Source organism: Corvus moneduloides, chromosome 4, assembly GCF_009650955.1.
Source record: "Corvus moneduloides isolate bCorMon1 chromosome 4, bCorMon1.pri, whole genome shotgun sequence".
Lineage (NCBI taxonomy): Eukaryota > Metazoa > Chordata > Aves > Passeriformes > Corvidae > Corvus > Corvus moneduloides.
The window spans coordinates 28,450,648-28,464,610 of NC_045479.1; the positions used below are offsets into that span (position 1 = coordinate 28,450,648).

Here is a 13,963-nt window from a genome sequence, read left to right on the forward strand (position 1 = left end):
TGCAGAACTTAGCAGATCCACTGTAACAGTGAACTTTCCAAGTACGTATTCTACGAAAGGACATCTCATTACACAGCCAATTAAAACGATTTGTTTGTTCATGATGGAATCTAATGTAGAGATTAGTTTTCTTCCAATAGATACCTTCTGCTAAGAAGACAATAAGGCACAACTTTATAATTGTGCTAGTTCCACTGGGAGCTACAAGGAGTTTGTGGAGCTGATAATTCTTTAGTGCAAACGAACGAACAATAAAGACAAGACACTTAAGAAATTTTCCACAGTGAAAATTCAGAAACATTGCAGTATGCTAAGAAAATGTTGGCAGTTAAAAACCCTAGGACTGTGTTATATTACCATCTTTATTGTATTACTTATGTAATAATATTTATGATATTATTATATTAGCATGTATATTATATTATCAGCTTTATTGTTGATGCATCAATGAAGTCTTTATCTTGAGGATTTTAAGACCAAAAAATCGATATTGCAAAACCTTGTTCCTTCCCAAGCAAGATACCAAAGATGCTGTAAAAGTTGTCACAGTGACAAAGTTTTGAGCTCTGTTTCTCAAATGAACACATTAACCATTAAAGCCAATCTGGGCATAAAATTCGGTACCTTATATGAATGCATTTTAAAATTGCAAAGAAAAACCTGTAGAGCCTTATAGCCTTTGCTTGTAATGAATGTAAATAGAAATTTGCTATGAGGCACTCAGAGCAATATGCACCCCGCACAGTGTAGCCTGTTCATCAAAACTGCAGTGTGCACAAACCCACAGATTAAAGCATGAGGCATAGAGGGAACAGGAGGAAAGAGGCTGCAGTTTTTTAAAAACTAAGCTGAAACTGAACCAGGCATATTTTCTGGGGAGAAAATAAGGGTTTCTGTAGCTCACAGTGGAGTTGATTTTGGCGTAGAAGCTTAACCGGTGTTATTGCTGCAATAGAGGCATTCATGAAACACTCAGGTAGTTTTTTGGCTCCAGAGCTTGTTTTTCATTTCTTAGTTTGGGGGGAAAATGCAGTAGAATGAGGACCATCAATAAGATCAGGGACAGATCTGATCTCCCAAAGCTGGTGGAGAGATTGATAGTCCTTGTTGCAGACCACATAATCCCAGAGGAAATGCTGAGAAAGCCTGACATGAAGGACTAATCATCCTTCTGGGCGTGGGTCACTCTGCAGCAGTGGCAGCAAACTACCTTATGGATGATTCTGACACTGCTATCAAAGTGATGAGAAAAGGTGGGTGCTGTTGGCAGTGATGGGGAGAGGATGTGACCCCTGATGCTCCTTACAAGTTGTATTTATGGGTGTCCAGCACCTCACACTCTTCTCTCCAGGACAGTTAGTATGTCAGGAGAGACAAAAAAAAAAAAATACCGGTAATGAAATATTAGTACTGAAAGAATAAATATGAGCACTGCAAGTACTCCCTTTCATCCCTTCTCCTTAGCCCTGGGAATCCAGCCCAAAAATGAGGAGGGTGAAGGAGGTCTCTGACAGCTCTGGGGAAGAGCTGCTGCACTCCTTGCATCTAAGGAGAACTCTCAGGGTGAGACACGGGTTTCATCACAAGTGATTCAGTGGCCCAGGCCTGAGGGTTTTATCCACACTGCACTATTAATCAGAGAATCATGTTTCCTTTTCTTGGAGGCAAAAGTTTGGTTTATATCATTGGATGATTAAAATTAGAAACTAAAAATGTGGTGTATGCTCATATACATCCAAAGGTAGGAATTTTCCTCAGGGTATTTAAATTGCCTTAAGCAGACCTCCTATTATAGCCACAAGTGTGTGGAACTAGCATTTCCCTTACCTTGTGACTTTATCATCTTTCAAGTTAGTGCAAAGTAGCAGTCAAGTACCACAAACCCAGAAGTTTGTAATACTGCATTTTGGGTCCGTAACTCTCCAAGGTGCAGAATAAAAGATGGTTTGGTACAGTATTTGAGCTATTTTCCTTTGGACAATAAATGCCAGTTTGAAACATCATTATTATTCTTATTGTGGATAAAATTAGAATTTAAACTTGTAAAATATATGGCAAAAGCTGTTGATATAATGAAATGAAGTTTGGAGCTGATGAATAGTTTATAGTGTGAATGCTCAAACAAGATAAAGAATGGAGCTAATGCTGAAAAAAATGAGCTGGATACATCTCATTAAGAGCTTACTGCTGTATTTGCATTTTTGTTTAATACTCAAATCCTGAAGCACTGCAAATGAGCTGTAACTTTGCAGTCTTTAAAAAATAAATAAAGATTAGATAAATGCAGATGCTATGCAAATAGTCAAGCAGCAGCAGGCTACTGGGCAGCCATTAACAAGTGCTGGGAAGTTACACAGGTGATCATGAAAAACCTTTCCAGGAAGACTAAATGCCACAGAGATGTGCAAGTTCCTTCTGCTTCTTTCCTTGAATTTGTCATACAGGCTATTCAGAAGTAATCTGGAGTTATGCCTTGTTATTTACGGAAAGCTGATGTATCTGTAGGTGGGGAAATACATGTAGTATTGCAGTCAGGTACAGAAGAGACAAATAGTATAATTGCACAATGCCTGAGTTATTGCAAGGGAAAAGAAACAACCTTTTCTGTTATTTCTAGTTCTTCATTATCAAGTAACATACGAGTATCTCCTGCACTCGCAATCACACCCAGACCTTCTAAAAATTACTTTTCCTAGATCAGATGAGACAGTTGCTCATTTACACCCCAGATTACAAAAGCATTTTAAAAATTTTTCTTTCACTATCCATTTATTTGTCTTCTCCATATGTTCTTACTGGTTGTTTGTTACAAAAGAGATTTATAGTTTAAAACTCCATCTTATTTATCCCCTTCCTTTTAATGAGCAACTATAAAATAAGCATCATTTTCCTAATGTGCATTTTGAGTGTCAGAAACAGGCAATTTAAATGTGAAGCTTCAAAGTGCTATTAATGCTGCAATTTAGTGACAAAATATCTCTCAGTTTTCAGTACCTCTTGCCACTATTTCTTCATTTCAGTGATTTATTGTATTATTTCTCTGCCTGTAATAGCTAGTGGCCTAAGTAACCGGTTTATTTTTGTATTTCTCTTCACATTAATACCCTTTGGTAATGCTTGGCTCTACCTTTGTTTGACAGTCAGCCAAGAGGAATGCAACATAAGCCCCACATTGTGCCAGGCCCTTCACGACACCTTTTTGAGATTGTCTCTCCATTCACTGACTGTGTATGACTCCTGAATACTAACTTGGAAAAGCTCAGCCTGCCATAAATGGCTCCAGTCTCGCCAGAGAGTGCCAACCACTGCTTTCTTCCCCTGATGACAAGGGGGAAAAGCTGTCACAATGACTAACATGAAAACCTAAGTAATGATAGAGATTAGAGGGTTTCTTGATGATTAGCTCAGCTTCATCTGTTCTGAAGCCTTTAGAGAGGATGAACTCTGTCTCAAGAAAGGCACTGTTGCTCAGTGAGTTTAGCAGCCTCTTCTCTCAAACACTCTACAAACACAAGTAAGTTCTTAGCACTCAGTGTGTGGCAGGCACAGTTTCAAGGTGCTGGATTTTATGCCTGCCTGCATGAGGCACAATGTAAATTATCCAGCATCCTGCTGTTATTTGAAGATATTGAAAGTTTTTTTCCATTTTAAATGTGCACTCAAAATCCAGAGACTGTACCACCATACCTGCATTAGATATACACTTGTGCTGAAAATGTTGTCAGACGGCTTCATATAAACAGGTCTTTTGTGAGAATATATTGTGGTGCTTTGAAAGCTGCAAAAGGACAAATTGTGCTCATCAAAGTCCTTCCAGGGTCTTCTCCTCTTCTCCTCCCAGACTTCAAAGCCTATAAAACAGTGTAGGTACCCTCATCATATACAAACTGTGTATGATGCAGGGATGGCTTAGCATCAGTGTTGCCATTTTGGGCTGAGGAAATAAACACCAGAGTTGTGAGGTACCTGTCCTAGTGTTGTACAGAAGATCTATTACAAAATTTCCTTGCTCTGTGACCTAATCCAATATTGCTAATTGGCTGACATAAAAGCATTCCAGTGATGGTGTCTCCCAACAGCAAAATCAAGTAAAGAGCAATATTTGCCATTGGAAAAAATATCGGTTGCCACAAATTTGGTCCTGAATTTGACTCTTGTGTCCCAGCAGATCAGAAGCCCACTTTTGTTGAGATTTTGTCCTGTAGTTGAAATGTTGGCAGAAATACAGGACTCCAGTTCTGGGTGATAAGTACAGGGAAAGAATAGCCTCCTCCTCTGCCTGAGTGTTTAAAAAGCCTGGGGGGGTTATTCCTAGAGGAGGAAAAAGGTGTTCACTAATGAAGTAAAATAAAAAAAAAAGATGGCCTTATTGGGAAACTGAATGCTATATTGTGATCAACAGCTCATTTTGATGCCACAAGAGCAAATTTCCTTTCGCTTATTGGAAGGATAATGACCCACTGACGTAGCAGAGGATGTGATGGGCATATGTCTTATGGGTGGTGAGGGAGGTTGTTGCTGAACTAAGTTCCCTAAAGGGACAATCAATGCTGTTGCACCCAGAAAAAACATCTGCCACTATATTTGTAAAATCTACCTAGGCTTGTCAATTTTATTTCTACTTAGATGCATGTTTGTACAATATTTAGCACTGGAACACACTTTTTTTTTTATCCCAAACTGCATTTCTTCCTGGAGTAGGAAGCCCCCCATCACTTTAGCTGGACCACCCCCCATCCCCAAAGCCAAAGCACTCTGAGGTTTAGGGGAGACTGGTTGCATAGGAAAATTGCTAGCGTAGCTCAAAAATTGTTAGTGTAGGCTACGGATTGGACAGTGCCATGGAATGAGCTTTGTGTAAATCTCCCAAAGCTTCAAGATCCTGTGCAAAATTTGGATCACCTGGCAGCTGAAATACACTTGCCCTTTGTCCACTTCTTGAATTTTAGAAGACCATATGTGCCTGAAAATCTGCCATTATGACTCCAGTTTATCCTCACCTGCTCTTCACTCTTACACCAGATTTTACTGTGAGAAGACTTAAGTTTGCATAGAGCCTGAAACAATAGCTTGAAAAACACATATTCTCCACCTGCAATAAAATAAAAAAAATACTGAAATTTTCTAAGAGAAGCACGAAATGTCACTTCACTGAATGAGTTCACCTGAAAGAACAGATCAACCAGAAAATTGTTCTCTACATGCACCTGAATGCTCTTTGATTGCCACAGTCAGTCACAGACCATCACATTAGTCTTTGAAAGAAGAAACTGCAGGCTTACTGTGGAGACTTGAGGACATTAGGCCAGCAGGGCTTGTAGACACTCTGAAAGTTTCTCATACAGTGATTCACTGCTGAGCATTTTGCAGTTTAGCTGACCACAGAGAAGGCTGTCAACTATTTTTCCAAGTGCTAATCATCACACTTTTGTGGAGAATGAAAGAGGGACATAATAGTAATGAGCAGTGCCTTAGAACAAGAAGATGAAGCTGGGCCATCTGAGAGCACCATTTCAGGCACACATACAAGATCCGTGAATTTAGGCTGGTCCTTCTGCATGGCAGAATTATCTTTTTGTTTCTCATGTGAAACAGTAATTTATCTTTTACTCATGTTATTTATGGGGTAAATCGGTAATTTTCTTATTCTGGCATTTTAATTTTCGCTGAAGAGACAGATTTGTTAAAGAAAAGCTACAAAAATCATCCTCTTGTAGCAGTACCCCTCAAGAAGGGAGCAGTCTTTTTCCCTTTGAGTGAAGTTTGCACAGTGTTATGAGAAGAGAAAGATCTTAATGACTCAGTCCATTGTATTCATAAGCCATGTGAACTGTACAAAAAATATTTCATACTTTTACCACATTTTCACCATATTTTTCAGTAGAAAAGGAAAATCTAGACATAAATGTGGAATTATGTAGTTCAAGTTTATTAAGTCTACTTGACCCATATGTCATATACTGACATTTTAATTTTATTGCCTGACATTTAACAAATCCTTAGCAGTCCTGGAAAAGTTAATGATTAAAAAAGTAAAAAAAAATCTCTCTGTGGAATTAGCTAAAATATATGCAAATAAAATAATCAGCAGCGTCTTTTGTTTTATCATATAAAATTTTTCACTATCATGATTTTTAATTGCATATTCAGCAGGTATTTATCCACAGCCTTTTGACTAACAGCTTGCCCTATTTATTTAAATAGTGGTTGTTTCTTTAAATAGGCAATAATAAGGAGAGACCAATATTACAATAATTTATAATATTCCTATCATGTATTAGACTTTTCTTTCCTTCACACTACTGACCTGGAGAGCCTCTATTATAGGAATGAAAATACTACATTGCCTTTGCATATTTCCTACAATAGGATCATGTCCCTCCCAGCTATTTGCAAGAAGTCCTACAGGAACAATTATGAAATACTCTCATTCATTTGGCACAATGGCATATGGAAATTTCCTGCAACACTAATTACTATGGTTGCAATCTTTAGCCAAAAATGTCAGTGCCTAGGACTTAATTAGGCTGCAGCAGGATTTTAAAACTGACCTTCTAGTTTAGTTAATTGATTTGCCAGTTCTTTTCTTTTTTCTTTTTTTTTTCCAGAGAATCCTGTCACATCAGTTTTTAAGAGATTTTAATTAAAAAGAAATCACTACTTCTAATGCTAGCAGAATGTCTAAAAGCAGTTGTTAAAACATTTTTAGCAAATAAAGCAACGAGGTCAAGTCCCTATTGCTTCAGAGCGCCCTGCTAGCCTTGCCCACGAGTGCTAAGATTGCCACCCAGACATTGGTGAAAGGCACTTTGCGAAGTGTAAAAGTGTAATGAAGTTCTTCCCCAATTGACTATTCTTCCCTATGCTTGCATCATCCCTCTCTGCTGATAGTGATTTCTTTACGGGAACCTTTTACAGTGTTAATTAGAGATCCATTTGAATCAAAATACAGAAACCAGCACACTGAAAATCTTGGGAAGATTGAATTGTTCCAATTGTTCCAATGAGAGTCTGAGGCCGGTTTCTCATTTGAACCAAAAATCTTGATATAAATTCAGTTTCAGCATTTTAAAGACAGAACTGTGAGAGAGATTTTTTTTGTTCAGTTTTATCTTGACATGAGCCAAAATATGCCTTTTATTCTATCCTCTTTCTTTGTGACAGTTACTCTGCTGAGAAGTTACACATTACTCTTTCCTGTGGAGAAAATTAAAAACAAGCTATCTAGCAGTCCCAGCTCTGCAGCACAGTCCAGCTACTGAACTGTGTCATACTGTTTTAAAAGAAGAACTATAGTACATCCCCTGAAATGGAAGCAGCTGTGGCTTTTTAGGTGCCGAGGAATCAATAAAAGGATGAAAAAGTACATGGACAAGCCTGAGACTGCTCTTGACACACGCACCCAGACACAATTACGAGCTATAGTGTACTATAATGATAGGGGTTTTACAGCTAGGATTTAATCACCTGGAGCATGCATGTTGCCAGCCAAACCATGCAAATTAACCTTGTGCTTATGCAAAATGGAAAACTTGGCTGGAGACATTAATTTGCTTCTAAAATCCAGAGTGTATTACGTTGACTGAAACACTTTAATAAAACAATGCAACTTCCAGTAATTCTCCTTGCCATTTAGTAATGTTGACATACCTAGCAGGAAAGTACACTAGGTCTGTAATAAGCCTTGAGTAGTAAATTGCATTTTTTCTCCATCTGTGGTGTCACCCTGGAAGAACCACGTGCCCCACTGTCAGCCCTTTCTGTCCTTCTGGCATGGAGACACAGGCCCTTCTGACTCCCCCTTGACTGGTTTTGTATTCAGCTTCAGTTTTGGTGAGTTCTTTCTTTTTCCATAGTAATACACCACCTTTCAGAGACATTTTATTTGGAGGTTTCAGAATAGTTTTTCTTACTTTAATTTTTTTTTTCCCCAGAAAAGAGAAGAAACCAAGTACATTCATCAGAGTCACTGAGTCTGAGATACTCAGTGGAAATAGTTACCACAACCTCAACACTTTCCAAAGACCATTTCTGGCCTACCTGTTCAGCTACAGAGAAAAGGATGAGAAGCTCCAGGTGAGACAAAACATTTCTACCTGTGAACAGATAAGATTGACTTGGCTTTTCAGTAGCTCTTCAAAAGCTGAAGGTTCCCCGCTAAGCCCTGCTATGTCTTACCACATTTTGCTACGTGACTTTGCTAGATGAGCTGAGGTGTTCTCCTCGTTCAGAGTTTGCATGAGTGACTGAGTACCTTCCAAAAGGTCTCAAGAATCCAGTGATTGATTCCCAGGGAGTTACACTGTCGCTATTACTCAGCCATCAAAGTCCAAACACAGGTAAAACTAGATAACCTCTAGGAACTGCCTTTTTGCAAAACTGTGGTAACCTTTAATCTCTATGGCAATACTTGTGGTAGATTTCTAGTCATAGGTCCACCCTGATTCCCCCATACCCTGGATGAGACAAATGACTTAAAACACAAGTAGAAGAATGCCATCTTGTGATAGAGTCATCACCTTGCCGAGAAGTCCCAACCATACATAATCCTAGAGTTATCACCTGGGATAACTCATCAAGCCACTAGGAAGAGCAATAGCCATATCCATGTATATCTGCAGCTCAGTCTGCCTGTATCTGTCATCTTTCCATTGCAGAGAAATGCTTCCCTTGCAACCACAAAATGCTACTACTCTTTAGAAGCAGAAGAAATGAGACCATTTTTAAAAGGAGACCAGGTTGTTGGAGAGGTGATAAATAGAGAGGAAAAAACAGAAAAGTCTCAGGGTTTGAAAGACATGAGAAAAGAAATATCAGAGAAAATCATTTCAGGGAGTTTTCCTGTTTAAATCTCAGAAAAAAATAACAAGAGAACTCGAACACCTCTCTCCTGTAAAAGGGCTGAGAGTTGGGGTTGTTCAGCCTGGAGAAAAGTAGGTGCTGGGGACCTTGTTGCAGCCTTTCAATACAAAAAGACTTTTACCAAGGCCTGTAGGGGCAGGACAAGAGATAATGGTTTTAAACTGCAAGAGATAATGGTTTTAAACTGCAAGAGACTATATTTAGATTGGATATAAAGAAGAAATTCTTTACCACGAGGACCATGAGACACTGAAACAAGTTGCCCAGAGAAGTTGTGGATGCTGTATCCCTGGAAGTGTTCAAGGCCAGGGTGGATGGGGCTTTGAGCAACCTTCTCTGGTGAAAGTTGTCCCTTCCATAGCAGGAGGGTTGGACTAGTTGATCTTCAAAGGTGACTTCCAACCCAAACCATTTTGTAATTCTTTGACCTGCCAGTGAGCAAGTCTGATGGTGAGCTGAGGGCCTGCTATCTTCAGTTTGTTTGCTCAGTAGATCATAGCTCATCAGTGGTGAACTATGAATAACATGTCAACTCACTTTCTGTGCAAAATCTCTCTCGAATGTCATGAAACCTCCAAAATGCAGGAACCTCTATCAGGTGTCCCATGATTTCAAGGAATGTGCTTTTGGTGTTGTCCCATTATTCATTCATCAAAAGTGGCTCTGTAGACCTTTACAAACTGCACATCTGTTTTCATTTCTCAGCAGTGAGCTTGCCTGAAGACATGAATTGTCATGAAATATATTTTTTCCTCATGTTGCTGGTCTCTTCCTGCATTATTGCATGATGCTAAGATCCACTGCAAGGACTACCAAAAATGAGATGGACTCCCTCCCTATTTTAACTGATTTAACTATCGAACACATCCTCTTGACACAGCCAGAGAAGCTTTGTTTAACACAGTGGCTGCGTGGTTGCCATGTTTGTTGACTTCATCCTCAGCAGGGGAGGGTATTTCATAGCTCACAGATTTAACTGAATATTTTGCAGGCAGCATCACTAAGTTGAAACCATGTAATTTCTTTCCCTTTAAAAGAAGAACCACGGGGAAGTTATGGCCTTTCAGTTGTGTGGTAACTGTTGATCGTTTAACAGTTCAAAGCAAATTCTGAATAACATCAACAATAAATGAATGGGTGACTGCTTCTGTCTCAGAAACCATAGAGCAGACTAGCAGTAATGACTTGTGAAATGAAATTAAGCTTACAGGGACCTGGACTGAACACCTCATTTCTCCACTACCATTAGCAATTTTGACTGCATTGTACAATGTGTGTTCCAAGGGCAGAATTTCATTTACCCGAACGTATTTTGGACTCACCAAGTTAAAAATCAAACAAGCCAAATAAAGAAGCATCAGTGCATCTTTCATAACATTTTTGCTGTTAGAAGCTCCAAGGCTTTGAGGATTTGGCTGAAATCATTAGCTGATTTTCTCATTACCTTCAAAAGTGTGGAAGGAAAGTTCCCTCTGTACCAGCTTTGACTGTCTACAACTTTATCACAACGGACCCAGTAGATTTCCTGTACCCGTAGTTGCATTAACTTTCATGTCCCTTCAATAGCTTCAGGTACTTTTCTACCTTCAATAAAATCACTCCTTACCAATCAATAAAAAAACCCAGCAAATATGAATCTGTCAAAATCAATTATTATGTACAATAATCACACAAGTATGCTAGCGACAGTTGGAGTGTAAGAGCAAATCCCAGGACCAATGATCTCAAAGCCTCCAGAAAGTAGCAGAAAATTATGTAGTTTTATTCACTTGTACTTTTGTGTGAGCCAGTGTCAAGGTTAGATGATGAGTGGGTGTATTAACTCCTCAGCCTGTTCCCTCAACTTTCACAAAACAAACTCCACTTAAATGTGAGGATTTTTAGTTTGATCAAAAACTTTCTACTGCTGGCTGCTGACCGAAATGGCAGAGTTCAGACAAGGTGGGAAAGAACAAAATAGTGTATGTGAGTGCTAAGCTCTTACACTAACTATTTATGTGGTGCAAAGAGGATTCATGAGGCAGCCTTACAGAAGTAAAAATTACAAGGCTAGTTAGAAATGATTGCAACAATGCAAGTTGAAAGCAGATTGGAAAGTTCACATTCAGCAAGAAGTCCCCTTGGGTGAAGGGCTGGGGTTTTCATCTTCATAACATTTTCGGTCATAATGGAAAGCTGGCTGGTGGATGCTCTAGGGGTGGCACTGATTCCTAAAGAATATACTTATGTAATGTGTTTTTAAGAAACCTGCAGCCTTCAAATTCCAAGGTATCAAATAATTGCCATGTAACTTTTCAACCTTTTCAAATACGGACACTTTTCTGAATCTGAGATATTTGCAAGCTGGGGCTGGACTTTTTAAAGTTTTCCTTAGAGAAAAAACTCATTCTGAGCTTTGTCCTCGTATAAGTTTGCTTTCCTGCAAAGAAAGTACTAAGAAATTGACAGTAGGAAATGAGGGGAGGTAAGGATGCCTGGCACAAAAGTATGTGTTTGCACGTTGGCCCACAGTGTTCAGCAGTTTATTTCAAATCGAGCCTCAGTTTCTGGTGTTCTTGCTTTCTATTGGGTTGGTACAAAACACTGAAAGACCTTGTGTACCAGCTTGACCTTCCTTGCCTTTGACCATTTTCAAAGCACAGCACAATGCAGGGGACAGCCTCAGCTGCCCTGTCCTCCATGTGCCAGGGCACTATAATTTCAAATGGATGTCTAAACTGCATTGTCATTTCATCATTTGAACTGTGCTCATATCCAGGAGTGTAACAAGCATCATACAAACAGATTCTTCCACTCACAAATCCTCCTCCCTCCACCCTCCATCCCCTGGTTTTTTTTCCTTGTGAATACAGATTTCTACTTACAGAATCACAAAAATACATGGATTACATTTAGCTATTTCAAACTGAACATACTACCCAGAAAGTATGCTGAAAAATCCTTTCTGGGGAAGGTGTAAGAAGATTTACATAAACAGCAGCCACTTCTTGGTTATTCATGTATGTTGTTGCCCAAAATTGTAATGGAATAGAAGAAAGGTGAGAAATGGAATAAGAGAAGATTTTAAAAGTTTAAAAAAAAAATAAAAGTACATCAATATTGATATTTCAAAGCACCACATTAGAGCTCAGGTTTATCAGCAGAAACTGGGTACACTGATATCAAACAGAAGCTCTAGCCTGTCAGTCAAGAGTTCAGCTAAATCTTGTTTAGAAATGTGTGCAGATCTTAGGAATCCTTTGGTGATAAACTGTGCTTGGATGTATCCCCCATTCCTTGTGTCCTTGGTCTCCAGGGAGAGTGATAAATGTGTGTGAAAGAAAACTTTCCAGAGTTAAAAACATCTCCCCTTGATCATGTTTCTAGACAATCAAGCCAGAGAAGCTATAAGTCAGATCAGTCAACAGAATAAATATGGATGTAATCAAAACATAAGAGAAAGGGAATCAATTTGAAGAAGTGATAAAATGAAATAAAACTTCAGCATGAAGACTACTTTCTTTTTAATCCATATACAGCTTTCTCTGCTATTTTCATTGTTCTTAGGTGTTACATCCTACATTATCAACCTCCTGTTTGCATCTTCCCCAATTTTCCTTCTTGTTTTATGTTTTCCAGGTATTTTTAAGGGCTCTGCCAGCCTTTACAGACAGAAAGACTGAAAAATTATGCTAGAGAAGCCAGAGAGATAAGCCTCTAATCAGCAGGAGGGAAGGTTTTTCTGAAGGACCACAAATCCAAATAAAACCCAACTTTTGCTCAGTGTTGGCCATATGCAGTTGTCTTATTACCTCAGGGCCTTATTTTCCTACTTGTGTTATATTGTGCAGGGGCCTGCACCACCAAAACAAACAAACAAACAAACAAACAAAAAAAACCAACCAAAAAACCAGGCAAGCAGAGATGAGTTTATCCACAGGGCTCCTTTGATACAACCGTGTTTTTCTCCCTACAGTGTTGTGAATTCTCTGTGAAAAGTGTCCCTATTCATTTCTTCAGTAGATTTCAGGACCAGAGCATTTCCTAATTAAAAGTTTCCAATTTCATACAAACACAATTCTTAGGAGATATAGATATGTATGTATAGATTTGATGCATTTAATTTCTTCTTCAGAACTATGGAAAGAATAAACCTGAATTATAGATGCAGGCAAGTAAACCCTGAACATGAAAAAATACTGAGGGAGTTGAAATCTCTGAGTACACCTGCCTGTCAAAACAATACTAAAGAGCTCTTTTAGAAAGAAGAAAACAAAGAAGCATGCAAAACTTCATTTGGCTCCGTTTGGTTTTTTAGCTCACAGTTGTAGTTTACTGCCATATTACCATGCAGAGAGTGACAGACCTATAGACTGGATAAATAAGATTTGCAATTAAGTCCTCACTGAAAAAAATGCCAAAATTCACCAGAAGGACTCTGCAAAGAATTTCATCCTTTTTTTAACCAGTTCTAGTAAATGAGGTGACAGATGGCCCCAGATCCAATACAGGGTTGCACTGGCTCGGGGGGCTCTGCTTGTTCATGGGTAGCAGCTGAACTCCAGGACTGGGCTGCACCCTGGGAGGCACCATTTGTTTTAACGGGCAATGCTTCACATTTGTGTGTGTTTGTGTCCCTTTTTATGTGCCCCGTGCGCACAATGGCTTGTAAATGATTCCTCACTAGGTTTTCTTTTTGTACCACTGGCAATGGTTTTGTTCACCACCAGTTCTTAGGGGAAAGGCTTGCACATCTTTTCTGTAATGACCTTCTTATCTGTGCAGCCAGCAGCAACATTGGCAATGGAGGAAATTGGGTTTTATAATTAAACTAGTGCTCCCTCTGTTGGCTGGATGTCAGGGCCCAGAAACAAGGACTTGCATAGCCAGGGATTGCATTGATTATGAAAGAAAAAAATAGAAATGAAAAAAAAAAAAAGTATTATTCCCACTCTTTGCAAAGTATGATTTCTCATTTTTTAGTGTGCATGCCAAAACTCCTTCCCCTCCCTTTACATGCACATCAGTCACAAATAATGTAGAGAATCTGAAGTTAACCTGGCAAAGCAGAGAAATAATTCAGACCTTTTATGTCCTGTATGGAATGAAGTTAGAGAACTGA

General features: G+C 39.0%; 1 long non-coding RNA gene across 2 annotated transcripts in view; it reads left to right on the plus strand.

The window, feature by feature from the left end:
• Positions 1-13,963, plus strand: part of LOC116443552 — a 34,872-nt gene that overhangs the window by 5,965 nt on the left and 14,944 nt on the right. For both annotated transcript variants that reach the window (XR_004239967.1, XR_004239966.1), the window contains exons 2-3: positions 7,734-7,833; positions 7,935-8,076. This is a non-coding gene — a long non-coding RNA (uncharacterized LOC116443552). The remainder of the gene's footprint in view (positions 1-7,733; positions 7,834-7,934; positions 8,077-13,963) is intronic.